Source organism: Lissotriton vulgaris, chromosome 1_1 (assembly GCF_964263255.1).
Source record: "Lissotriton vulgaris chromosome 1_1, aLisVul1.2, whole genome shotgun sequence".
Taxonomy (NCBI): domain Eukaryota; kingdom Metazoa; phylum Chordata; class Amphibia; order Caudata; family Salamandridae; genus Lissotriton; species Lissotriton vulgaris.
The window spans coordinates 837,868,547-837,883,074 of record NC_141685.1 but is presented as its reverse complement, the minus strand read 5'-3'; positions in this window follow the sequence as shown (position 1 = coordinate 837,883,074).

The window sequence follows — 14,528 nt, the reverse complement described above, 5'->3', positions numbered from 1 at the left end:
GACATGTTTTTAGCCTCCTGTGGAACAGTTTGTGGTCCGTAAGCATGCGAAGCTGTAAAGGGAGTTTATTCCAGAAAGCAGGAGCCAAATAAGAAAATGATCTGCCGCCATTCATTATTTAATGGTAAAGTCGGATTTTTCATTACAACTTTGAAAATGCCACTTTTAGAAAATGGCATTTTCCTTCCCCTAGCCCTTTGTGCCTGCAGCCTGTCTTGGGTCACATGACTGGTTGTAACTGACAATTAGACTATGTGAATTCCTCCAAGACAGTCACACAGCAGAAGGATTAGGTGTCCTGTCTCCTCACAATAGGCCTAACGACCATGTATTGTCACTGTAGCCAGCTTGGAGCCAGGGTAGTGGAGTCAGGAAATTCCAAAATCTTCAAAGAGCCTTTCCAGAACCTCCTCCCAACTTCCAGGAGTAGGGCACCAGGGTATGAAAATAGGAAATTCAGACCCACTGGACTTGTTGCAGGACTCTCACAGGACTGCCTTCTGCTGTGCACTCTGCAAGACTGCTGCTGTACCTGGAAGGACTGCTTTGCTGCCTGGAGCCTGCCTTAAACCCCCAGAGGTCAGCCATGCTGTTGAGTCCTACATCCACACCTGCACCCAAGGCTACCAGAAGTGACTCCAAGGGTTGGTTTGCTGGACTCCTGTTCAGAGCCACAAGGACGTAACAGGCTCCCACCATCTTGAACCCGGACCCAGTCTGAGTGAGTATTGAACCCCCAAGTGGTCTCCATCCACTCCTGGACCCTTGGTTGTGGCATTCAGGTGTCCAGATGGTAAATTTCCAAAACTGAGGACTTGGACAAAATTTGCTCAAACAAGTGCTCTGAGACCCAGGGGAAGACCGGGGCCAAACTGCTCACCTATCTATCTGCTACATTCTTCCCCGATGCAGCAAATCCATTTCAGGAGGTCTTTCCCAAAGGGGTATCCAACCTTATGGAGCTACCTTCATGCTACAGCTGTCTGCCTTGTCCTGCCGGAGATTTTCAACTTCCAGTTCAGCAACTAAGTCCAAAGGTAAAACGACGGCTTCACTCCCCGGCCATCCAACAACGACACTCCCTTCTCGGACACTCCTGCAGCCTTGCCCAGCTGAACTTCTACCTTCTCAGGCATTTTTCTTTGAGTAAGTGTAAAGGTAAGGGCTGACCGGGCCCACTCCACTTCTTGCATCTGAAATGCTCTCCTTCTCGGTCTGCCTTAACTTTTGACTTTGACCTGGTCTATGCATCTTGTTCAATGAGTTATACTGTTAGGGTTGTATGATTTTGACCATGACACACTGGGTCAAACTGTAATGTGGTAAGTTATATTGTGAGGGATTAAATTATTCTTGGATATGCGATGTTTTGTAACAGACTGTTGAGTCAATGCTGTGAGAAATAGTTTTTTTCGGGGGTGGGTGCTGATGTGAATGTTTAGGAGAGTGGTGCTGCCAAGGTGTGTGATGGCCTCCCTGGGACACGGCCTGTCAGATTCTCTCTGATGACAATGTCTGGCAGGCTTTTTTATTGCCAGGATATGGCAGACTCTCTGATGCCAGGATTTCTCAGTCTCTCTCTCTCTAGAGTCAGAGTCTTTCTGATGGCAGACTGACAATTCAGTCACTGAATGGCTTTTCAGAGGGCTGATATGAAATGAAATAACACATCCAACAGAGAAATGGCTGTGGTTGGTGGACTCAAAGCCTTCTCTATGTGTTATTCATTTGTTTTAGTTTCCTAGTTCAAAAACTCTGGGAGACAGCTAAAGCTAAGGCCCAGACCTTAAAAAAACCTCAGATCTCCTGCTTTTCCACGTAGCTGTTACACAAATTCAAGGACACCACATGTTGTATCATTGCCAGAGCTACACCATGCCAGTACTAAGCACTATTGTTAAACAGACAAAAAATTCCAAATTCAGTGCATCATAGAAAAATCCACACTAAAAAGAATGAGTGTTCAGGATTACATTGTCAACAAATTTCCTGCACCTTAGTGCATAAAGCCTTCAGTACTGTCTCCCCAAGCCTCTATCACTACAATTCTCGGTTTAATATTGTAGTCTAACCCTCAAGGAGAGAGAGGGCTAGTAATGAGAACATGAATATACATGAAACTTCACTTGTGCAGTAAGATCATCTGTCATGCCAAGCGGGAACTTCTGTGACCAACCCGTCTCACATCTCCTTGCTCACACTGCCGTATGTTTTCCTTTTCACACTCCTTAAACTCTCTGCATGACGCACTGCCCTTGTTGTGTGGAGTTCTTGGTAATCCTCCATTGTGGACAGCATGAATGTGGCAGCAGAGTTCCCCATTTATGTAACTTGCAAACGACCAAAAGTAGCTAATGAACTTCTAAATTGTACTTCCCATGATGTTTTAACCTGATTGGTCCAGGACTTTAAAGGTCATGTGTCTGACCTTGTGAAGTTACTCACCATGGTTTCTGGAAGCCGAAGTCCACATCCTTACCCTTACTGTGGTAGTGTGGGCTGGTTTCTCTGGTTTTCTGCACAGAACTGGAGTTTGGGACTCTGTGGGGTTTTACCTTTTCCGAGATAGTGGCTCAAGGAGGCAGCATTGATGCCTGCCCAATTGTATATGATGCTAGCTTGAGGACAGATTGCGTTTGGTTCAAGACCGGACGCATACATTTAATAGGCAGAAAGATGGGCCGCTTTTTGCCCGGCAACCATAGGTCTTGCTAGATGACTTACTGGACACCCCAGTGTTCGAGAAGCCATTGCTTTTCCTACCCCTTCCATGTATCTCCTGTGTAGGTATCTAGTGCTTGTTTCTACTGTAAGCATCTGTATGCTTTCTTCTGGGAAGCAAGGGGCTTGGCTGATGGGATCCATCATTGGTGTGTATGTGACATCACAACTCTAACTAATGGTAGTAGAGGACTTAAGCAAGAAAAGTTGACAGTTGATGAGTCATGTGAGGAAACATGTATTCCCAGAATGGGGAGACTTGTATATGCCGCTTCTCACCTAATGGAAATAAAAGAAATACTTATATCACATCCTAAATTCTTGTTTTAGGATTTCAGTTCCTAACCATTCATTATATGAGGATATTAGTTTTAAATGTAAATGGTGTATGATTTGAACAATAGTGACAAGAAGTAAAACTGATATAACAGAGTAGCTTAACAAAACAATCACAGTCTATTCTGCAGTACTGCATAAGCCATCAGTGTGTTGTGACACAGTCCCTGTAACTTCCAAGGAGTGGGCCTCTTACAAGATTAGGACAGGCAATTTAGCTTGGGAGTATGCTCACTGCTTAAAAAGGGGATTGAGGTGCAGTTATTTTTTTTAAGGCTGACATGCAGAGCACCATGGTAGGGCTTCCCAATTCAAAATGTGAACTTAAATGTGGTCACTCATGATAATTGACACTTCAGTGCTGTCATGTGAGCTTATCCAAAATCTGAATGCAACTTCTAACAAGCATTTGCAATATAATAGCTCTCACATTTACACAAGTTTGAGCTATTGGTATTGTAAATGCTAATGCCTTTTATTTATGTTTTAAAACCAAAACATAAATAAAAGGCATTACTTCCTCGATGCACAGCCCCGCCTTCCAATGCACTGCCCGCAGACCCTTCTACCCCCATTGATGCTTTTTAAACTGCATTACAGGGCAGTCACCAGCCACGAAGGTAGCGTGTCATAGCTGGTGGTGCCTGGAGGGAGGGAGAAAACGCAGAACCATACTTTGGTTAATATCCTAACAGTGTGGGATAGCTTAAGAGGTTCATGTGCTTACTGCCAAGGTATCCATGCAGCCTGCAGTTTTCAGGTTGCGATGCTAGCCATTAGCAAGTCACCCTTACTAGACAAAGTAAGTAATGCCTGCTGAGCTGAGGAGGGGTACCAGGAGCTTTACAACACCAATGACTGCTGGGTGCGAGGACGTGGGAGCATCTGTGTGTGAGCAGGAGACAGGCGGGACTTTATATAGGAGAATAAAGGCGAAAGGCTGCTTGGAAGCAACCACGCCGTAACCCAAAATAAATAACTATTAAATGCGAATGGACGCTTCAAAGCGGACCACTCTGTAAATTAAATAAATAAATATGCGCGGCCTCTATGGGTGAAGCAACTGCGCTGTAAATTAAATAAACACATTAATAGTATAAAAGTAGGCCGTGATGTCATGTGTAGAATAGGGGAAGAGCATTAAAGAAAATAGTGCTCACCAACGTATAAAGCAGACCGTGTAACACCACCAGTAAAAGGTCCAGTCGTTATGGGAGGTAGCAAATGCAGACAAGGCGGTACCAAGGAGGGACTAACAAGCCGATTTACGAATCAGAAGCCAGCATTTAAGAAGGGCAATGACACAAGCAAATGACAAATATGGGCAGAGAGTGGGCAGGGCTTCCAGTGCATATTCTAATACAGCATGCCTCGCAGAGAAAGCAGCACATGAGCACTGCCCCTAAGCTCGACCTAAAAAGGCAATGGCTGAAGGAGGGCAAAATATTGTCCATTTTTAGGATGATGTCCTGTGGATTGAGTAAAATGTGAATTACACTTACAACAAGTTGTGTTTGACAGGAGGTGACGTAGAATCCTTTCCATGTATTATTTAGAATGTATGCATTCTTTTTTATGTATAATAAGGGCTCTGGGCTCTAACCCAAGTCTACAAATATGGAGTGGGTACTACACTAGAGGGAAATGTGAATACTGACTACACTGAACTGATTTAGTGTTTCGCACGCCAGAAGCTACACACATTTCATTTCAACAGTGGGAGGAGCACATCTAAGTTCAGTTTAGAAAGTATACATTTGGTCAGGTTCTTTCTTGCCAGAACCTCAAACTCAACTCTTCAAGTTAGGCAAATGATTTTAACAGCAGCAGAGAATGCCCTTGTTCAGTTCAATTGTGCTAACCCTTTATTTGAAGATAGCAGCTACTGAACACATTATGTACCGCAAAAGGAGTAGGCCTTTTTCAGAAAGTGGGAATAAGATACCTGTTACTCTGCTTAGATTATATATTTATTTTTTGTGCTGGAAGGACTATCACTGTCAGATATTTCAAACAACAAACTCTGCGTTGAAAGAATCGAATGAGTGTTGTAGCTCAGTTATCAATAGTGTGCAGGGTTTATGTGTAAAAGGATTGTTAAATTGAACAGCACCAATGTTTCACCTCATACATGCTACTCTAGCGGCAGAACAGATAGACGAGCACCAGAGACCATGCTAGGAGACAGAAGTATCATCTCCTTTTAGCCTGGAATATTCACCAACAAGGCGAATAATCATAGGTAGCTGGTCAAGGTGTTTAATATTGACGAGTTTTCAGAATTAAACTTCACTTTTTTTTTAAAGTTGGTGAGTTTTGAGAAATTTGGAGCCTACAAACTTTTTAAAAACGGGCCATTTCAGCTGCCTTTTTTAATACATTTTATTGGCATTTATTAGCAGCATCAAAAGGCTCAGATACTGAGATAATAGTGAAACAATAGAATTGCAATAGCAGTCATATGGTTCAGCACATACATTATGGAAAATATCATAGAATATATTTGGAAAGGAGGAATAATTTTGACATGGATACAAGGCTTATGTCACTACAATGGGAAAGATTTCCAACTATCTTCCCATATAACATTCAGTCAAGGAGAATATGTCTATCCTCCTTAACCACTCCAACATCCAGTGCTGTGGTGGATTTCTATTATCCAGTATTATGGGTATCTTTCATAGATTCACATGCCTGAATCATTCCCCGTCGTCGGGGTGGGAGTCCCCGGTATATAAAAATAGTAATGTCATAAAGACATATATACACTAATAGGCCGGAGGCCTCACATTAGTAACCTATCTGAGTCCTTTTGTAAAAAAGGACCAAACTTTGGCCAGGAGCCAATCAGCTACTACCACCCTCTAGAACCTTCATGGAAGGAGCCCTAGTCCCTCAGATTTTCTACCGCACGTCGTGCTAAGGGAGTCTCCATTGAGCTCTGCTCAGGTTTCTGGTATTTCTGGATTTTTTCCAATTTTTTCTCTTCATATTTACTCTTGTAAAGGAGGGCTAGAATGTACTATGTCTACCAATCCTAAAAAAGGGCTCTTTAGACCTTGTGCCTCGTGTTGTAAGCTGAGACTGCATGTAGATGACTAACATGAAGACTGCCTCTACTGTCTCTATCCTGACCATTCTGCCAAGGATTGTAAGGTCTGCCGCACTTTCTCTGTCAAGACTCTAAAAGACAGAGAGGGACGCCTGCTTTTGTGGCTTCAGAGACTGGAGGACAAGGATCAAACATTCTCTTCATGTGAGAGCGAGTGTTCCTTCAGGAGCTCACACTCCTCTTCTAAAAGGCCGAGACAGACATCTCCAGGTCCGTCTAATATGCCACCTCAAAAGAAGACGCCAAAGTCTTCAGAGGGCCGTCCAAAAACCATGGCAGTTAAGACTCCTCTTCAGGAAGCCACCTTCAAGAAGCCTGTGCGTCGACAGTAACCATCTCTACGTCGACAGCATCGGCCTTCACCACCTTGACGACATCTACTTCAACATCGTCGTCGTCGGGTAGGTCTATAACATCTATTATTCCTGTCAAAAGAACGTAAAAATGCCTCCGTCGACGACAGCTCCTTCTTCGACGAAGTCGAAACCATCGGCGTCGACGAAAGTCCCATCGACGTCGACGACCACCTCGTCGACGATGTCATCGACGACAAAGCCATCAACGAAGCCATCGACGTCGACACCAGCGTCGACGAAGCCGTCGACGACGAGATCGTCTACGAAGACGTCGACTCCAACACTGCCGTCGACGAAGAAACCACAGTCGGCGACGCTACCGTCGACGACATCGTCGTCGGTGAAGACGACAGAGAAGTCTGCAGTGGCCGTCAGCATCCCACCGTCGACGACCACCCCGTCGACGGAAGGCTCTCCCAAGCTGAAGTATACCTATACACACTTCAGGATGTCAACGCGTACGCTGACACCAGAGGCTACGTCTCCTAGCAGAGTCCAGCCACTGCCACCGGTCCATTTACTGGAGACTGAGGACTCTGATGATGGCGCCATGTTCTCCACTGCAACAAGCCCATCACAGCTAAATGTCAAGGTCCATGAGAGTTCGGATTACGAAGATATGGGTCAGGCAGAAGTCCCATACCAGGAGGAATATCAATCGCCTCCTCCTTCACAACCTATGGTGTGCCTCCCGGCCTCAATTGTCACGGACCTCCAATTCCTTATAGCGGACTACAAACAGCGGTTTCCGCCTATTCCGCCACCTCCAGTAGTGCCACCACAAGCCGTGACACCAGCTCCTCCTCCTCGCCCTAGACCACCTCCGCTGGTCATTACTCCAGATCCTGTATCTTTGCCTCCACAACAATCTTCGGATGAAGTGGAAGCAGTGGAAGAAGACGAGGAGGGTCAACATGAAGAGGGAGAAATACAGGATGATGAGTGGAATGACTACATCATTTCACATCCAGCATCCCCAGACCAGGCACAGGCGGATTCACCTCCAGAAGACATCGGGGGGTTTCATAATGTTATAGAGCGAGCAGCAGCAAGGTTCAAAATAGAGATGACCACGCAACCTTAGGACTGCTTCTTATATGACTTTAAGGAGCCATTCAAGAAGACGGTCCGGTCAATCCCTATTATTGACCGCATCTGGGACAAGGGGGTAAAGATAATGCAAAATCCCTTATCTCTACTTCCAGTGCCGACCAGGCTTGATAAGAAGTATATGGCCCTGGACACGGCTCCGGCATTCCTTACAGGCCATACTAAACCGGACTCCGTGATTACACAGGCGGCGCAGCGGAAATCCAACAACCCAGCTGCTGCACTGACTGCGCCTCCGGACAAGGAAGGCCGTAAACTGGATAACATCGGGAAGAGGTTCTCGTCGATGTCGGCCATTAACGTCAGGGCGGCAAACTCGCTTGCGCTCTTGGGACGCAACAATCGCCAGATGTGGGCAGATGTTGCCCCATACCTAGGCACACGGCCAGAGGAGCAGAAAGAAGAGGTAAAGGAGATCCTCCTTGAGGGAGAGCCGTCCGCCTCGGAGATTATTGATGTGGCGATGGATATCGCCTCTACAGGATTTCGCCAGCTGCCGGGGGCAGCTGTCCTTAGGCTCCAAGGCTGGCTGAAAGCTTCTTCTTTCCGGCCGGAAGTCCAAGCCAAGGTACGTCCAGTACCTTCGCTTGGACTTCCAGCCGGAAAGAAGTTCGACGGAGAGCTTCTCTTTGGGAAGCATATTGATGAGATGCTGCAGGGTATAAAGAAAGATACCGAGACCGCAAAAGCCCTGGGTACCCTCCAGTACAAGAATACTTCCTTTCGGGGCTCCAGAGGTAGAGGCCAGCAGACAAGAGGTGGATATCAGGGGTACAAATCATCCTATGGCTCGTCCCAGCAATACAAGCCTCAATACCAACAGAGGCAGCAACAAGGCCAGTCTTCTTACAATAAGTCCTCCTTTCGAGGAAGAGGAGGAAAGAAAGATTCCGCCAGAAGGCAATGACTTCTTTCTCCAACAGGCCTCCACTTCTTCTCCATGTTACGTAGTTGGAGGCAAAATTTCCAACTTCCTCCACAATTGGTAAAAAATAACTACGGATCGTTGGGTTCTCCAACTGGTTCGGTTCGGGCATACTCTGGAGTTTGTGGACACTCCTCCTTCGAAACCCCCATGTCCCATGCAACACAAGAATCTTCATCTTCTTCAAGCGGAACTCTCACTAATGCTTCAGAAAAGAACCGTAGAAAGAGTTCCCAGAGGTCAGAGGGGAAAAGGATTCTATTCACGATTCTTCGTGCTACGAAAAAAGGAGAAGAAATGGAGACCTATACTGGATCTAAGGAACCTCAACACATACCTCAAAAAACAATCGTTCCGTATGGTATCCATTCAAGAGGTGTTACAGCTACTTGATTCCAGGGATTTCATGGTGTCCTTAGACCTCCAGGACGCCTATTTTCACATACTCATCCACAAACGTCACCGCCAATTCCTAAGGTTTACTGTGGCGGGCAGACATTACCAGTTCAGAGTGTTGCCATTCGGCCTGAAATCGGCGCCACACGTTTTTACAAAATGCCTATCTCCAGTGGCAGCTTACCTTAGCCAGCACCATCACCAGGTATTCCCCTACCTGGACGACTGGCTCATCAAGTCTCCCACTCTAGAAAGCCTGAACAGGTCTTCCAACACCTGTCTTCAGCTCTTCGAGAGTCTAGGACTTACACTCAACCAGCAAAAGTCAGTACTGCAGCCCTCTCAACGCCTCACTTTCCTGGGAGCAATTCTAGACACACATCAGGAGAAGGCCTTTCCATCACAGGAGCGTCAGGCCAAACTGAGGTCGCTGGCAGCACACATTCAGCTCAAAAAGACCATCAAGGTGCGACTTTTCAAGTCACTCCTAGGAATGATGTCCTCCAATATCCTCCTAATACCACACTGCCGCCTCCGTATGCGTCCCTTACAGGAGGCGTTATCATCTCAGTGGATCCAAAGAACGGGATCCTTCGACAATCTTCTCAGGATCCCTCCGTTCATGGTGAAGGCCCTGCACTGGTGGCTTCAAACAAAAAACCTGAACCAGAGCCTTCCATTCCTGCTTCCAATCTCCCCACATGTGATAACAACAGATGCATCATTGGAAGGATGGGGTGCGTTCCTGCAGGAACTTCAGATACACGGTCAGTGGTCGCCAGCCGAAAAACTGCTCCACATCAACCTGTTAGAGTTGAGGGCAGTATACCTGGCTCTTCGAGCTTTCCTGCCCAGAATCAGGAACTCCCCAGTGCTTGTGAGGACGGACAACACCACCACAATGCACTACTTAAACAAGCAAGGGGGAACTCTATCCATGACGTTGTCTCAAGAATCGCAGCGAATTTGGAAGTGGCTACTCCAACACAACATTTAGCTGAGAGCGGAGTACGTCCCAGGAGCAGACAACACCCTGGCGAACTCGCTAAGCAGGCAACGCTACATTTGCCATGAGTGGAAGCTCGACCAACATGCTCTCGACGCAGTATTCTCCCGATGGGGCAGACCTCACCGGGATCTATTTGCGACGGAGATCAACGCAAAATGCCAACATTATGCAAGCTGGCTTCCCCAGAAAGGATCTCTAGGGGATGCATTTTCGATCGCATTGTGCGACGTATTTGCTTACGCTTTTCCTCCATTTTCACTGATCCCCAGGGTCCTTCGGAAACTGAAAGCAGAGCATTGCACACTGATCCTGGTCGCCCCAGCATGGCCACGCCAACACTGGTTTACAGAACTCCACCTTCTATCGCTGGAGCCTCCGATTCCTTTCAGGCCTTACCTTCATCTCCTCACTATGAACCAGGGGCAAGTCCAGCATCCAGATCTGACATCTCTCAGATTATCGGCTTGGCTCCTGAGTTCAGAGAATTCCAGGACTTAGATATCCCTCAGGACTGCAGGGTCGTCTTAGCCCGGGCCCGGGCTGACAGTACCAATAAGACATATTATCTTAAGTGGAAGAGATTCTGTTTATGGTGTAAAGCTAACAAACTGCACCCGTTCTCATCATCTCGGGCACAACTGCTGCCCTACCTGCTTCACCTGGCCAACTCGGGATTGGCTCATGCCTCAATCAAAGTCCACCTGGCAGCCATATCTCGGTTCAGACGCTCTTCATCTGGTGTTTCCCTATGGTCCAATAGACTGGTCAAGCATTTTCTGAAAGGCTTATTCAGGACTTATCCTCCAGTGAGACCTTTACCACCTACATGGCAGCTCAATATTGTCCTGGCGCAGTTGATGAAACACCCCTGTGAGCCGATGCATAAAGCGGATCTCAAATACTTGTCATGGAAAACAGCTCTCTTGCTGGCTCTCACGTCAATAAGGAGGGTGAGTGAGTTGCAGGCTTTCTGTATTCAGGATCCGTTCCTTCAGTTTTAACAGGACAGAGTCATTCTACGGACTAACCCCAAATTCATACCAAAGGTTCCGTCTGCTTTTCATCTAAACCAGGGGTCTCCAACCTTTTCTGTAGTGAGAGCTACTTCTGATCAGCGAAAACCATCGTGAGCTACTAAAGGCCAACGAGCTAGCGCATTTTACAAGAGACCCCCCTCGACACCCTTGCAATGCAACCAAGCACAGAAGCCATAGTCGTCACAGTACTGCCTGCTAACCTGCTGAAAAGTACTTTTCTCTATTCACTCTGACACATCCTGGGTTAGAACCTTTCAAATAGTTATCCAAATATGACACTGGAATGCGAAACCTCTCACACAAGAGCTCTCAGCCTGGCTAGGAATGTGGTATCATACAATCAGTACAGGCAGCACCATGGACAACTGACCACTCCTTGACCACTAAAAGGCAACGATGGGGGCGTGGCCAAGATGGCGGAGTGAGCAGACGTGCTCTGTCGAAGCTCCCGCCGCCGGCCGCTATTTTCAGCAATTACACAGCACCTATCCCGACCCGAGCACTTCCCTGGCGGGTCTGAGGCCGGCGTTGCAGCGGGAGTGTCCGGGACAGTGGCGCTGCCGATTCCAGGCGTGGGGCCCCGGCTGAACCGGCCCGGAGACTTGGCGGCCCTGATGGCCTAAAGAGAGCGGTGCCTGCATCGAGGCCGCAGGGGGCGGAGCCCGAACGCCGGCTCGAGCGCTCCTGAGCTCGGCGGCTGCAACGGCGGCAAGCCCGGCCCGCGCTACTGAACGCGAGGCCCCCGTGGTCCCTTGCCGGGGGCTTCTGCGGGCTTGCTGCTCCACCCTGCCACCCAACGGAGCGCCCTAGCGGCTGTGGTCACCCGCGGAGCCGATTTGGGGAACGGGCGGAGGAGACCGACGGAAAGAGGTGAGGAGCGGAGGTGGACGCCCCCCCCCCAGCCCAGCGGTCCTACCCTACAGCGCGGGAGCACCGGGGGGGGCAGAGGAGTCCGGCCGGACCCCCCCACGAGCGGGACCACTGGCGGAGCGACGAGGCAGGTGACAGGGGCAGCCTAGGTCGCAACTCGCCTGCGCTGGACCTGACCGTGTGGCCCTCCGCTGGCACCGGTCCCCGCTGGCGGCACTGCGCCCATCCGTTGCTGGGACTGCAAGTTGGAACACCCGGTGGGGGAGGTGGCGGCCTGTCAGCTGGAGGAACACCGAGGAGACCCGTGGGGACCCGCGCACGTGGCGTGCGCCTGCGGAGACCTTCTGCCCTGTCCGCGCCGACGGCGCTGCCTCCGAGGCCACCAACGCTGACAGCCACACACCCAGCGAACGCAGCCCGCATCGGGGTGGGCGAGGCCCTTTTTTGGGACGTGGCCTCTGTGGACTTGCCGCCCTCTCTCACCCCCTGGACAGTGCAACACCGAGCGCTGCGGGCGCCATCTTGGGCGGCTGCCCGCCCTGCCAGGTCCTCGCTCCCTCCCTCATCGCTCGTCCCGGCGACCCTGCCCCCATCACGCGGCCCCCACCGAGCGCTGCTGAGGCTTCGGGGGGCAGTGCCAACGCATCAGTCAGCGGGGAGGCAGCAGGCTTGGAGAGACTGCGGGGCACAGCTCTATGGTCCGGGCCCGGTGGGTCCTCTCGCCCTGACGGCCTCGCTGGCGGTCGCCTGGGTCCCCTAAGGGCGATCCCCCACGCTGGGCCTAGCACCCGCCACAACACAGCACCTACACGCCACGCAGGAAGCACCGGTCATCCCGAGCCCGGAGGGCCGCCACCGAGGTCGAGGGGCCTACCCACGGCTGGCAGAGGAGGAGATCGACGGGCGCGGCTGGGGACCCTGGGGGGGCATGTCTGGTGGGAGAACCAAGAAAGACCGCACCATAAAGGATCTCTTCACCCCCACCACCATGGGGAAGCGGAATGGACACACGGTGCCCAACCCCCGGGGGGACACAGAAAAGAAGACAGTGGCCACGCCGCCCCCCGGAGGATCGGACCCCGAGGGCCCGGTCACACGGTCTTTCCTGGAGTCCCTGTTCACCAGTTTGCGGGAAGATATCCATGCCCTAAAGAAGGAGCTCCAGGACGAGATCAAGGAGGTCCGCCGCGATACCGATGCCATAGGGGAGAGAGTGGCAGAACTGGAGACGAAAAGCGACGCACGTGACAACGAAATAGAGGCCCTGCGGCAGGAACTGGCCCGCATACATGACCAACAGGTGGATCTCCAGACGCACGCCGAGGACTTGGAGAACCGCTCCCGGCGGCATAACATCAGGATCAGAGGAGTAAAACTGTCCCCGGACACGGAATACCTCTTTCAGTTTACGCGGGGCCTCTTCAACCACATCCTGGGCCGGCAGGCGGACGCCCCCTTGCGACTGGACAGGGCCCACCGGACGGGCCCGCCGAGGGCCGGCGCTGCTCACCCGGCGGACATCCTGGTGTGTGTGCAGGACTACAGAACGAAGGAGGAGATCCTGAGCAAGGCACGCCAGTTGGAGAAGATCACCTTTGGCGACCACTCCCCGACGTTGTACCAGGATTTAGCCGCGCTTACACTGGAGAAACGGCGCACCTTTCGGCCAGTGACAGCGGAACTGAGAAAACGCAACATCTCCTACAGCTGGGGGCACCCTTTCCGTCTGGTGTTCCGGCTTGGCAATGTACTTCACCAGCCGCGTTCCCTCAGTGACGCTTGCCGCGTACTGGGCCTAGACGAGCCGGTGGTCGACGACGGATCACTGGGAGAAGGGGCCTCCAATGAGGCGACCCCAGGATGCTGGCAACAGCAACGGCGCAGACGCAAGCCGAGACGCCCCGCAGCTACTGAGATAGAGGAGGGACAGCGGGCTGCGGTGGAGACCGTGGCGCAGGGCCTGGCGCAAGCGAACAATGGCTGACCGCTGGGAGAGAGACACTCTAGTTCCACAGGTCATGGTTGGGTCGGGCTAATCTAGTCCGGCGGCGGGGGCGAAGGCAGAGTGCTTTTTGGCCTTCCCGGATGGAGACTCTGACTCTTCACCTACAGCGGAGTGCTAGGGGAGAGCCGACCTGCTCGCACTGTCGCCACTGCTTCCATTCTGCGGACTTACTTTACCACGGGTCCAGTGGCCTTGTGACTGGATCTGGGACAATGTTGGACCTAATTTCTATACCAGTTGGGGGGGAGAGTTGGGGGGGGTTGCAGGAAAGGGGAGCTGGGCGGGTAGGGGTTGCACCTAGGGGAGGGGGGACCCGGGGGGAGGGGGTTGCTCCAGTTGAGCTGGGGATGGGGGGGGCAGTTGGGGATGGGGGGGAGTTGCGGGGATGAGGGGGAGGGGCGGGGGGGCTCTCCTTGTCCAGGGGATTCTGATACCACGGACGGAGTCGGTAGGACTCCCAGCGCAGCGTCTCCTACGGCCCGCAGCTACCACCTCCGGGTGGGGATTGGCATCTTCCTTATTACCCCAGACATGACACGTCATCTAACAGTGCTCTCGCTTAATGTGCGGGGTCTTAACAGTCCAAACAAGCGCAAGGCGATTCTCTCCTGTCTCGAGCGTTCCAAGGCAGATATCTGCCTACTCCAGGAA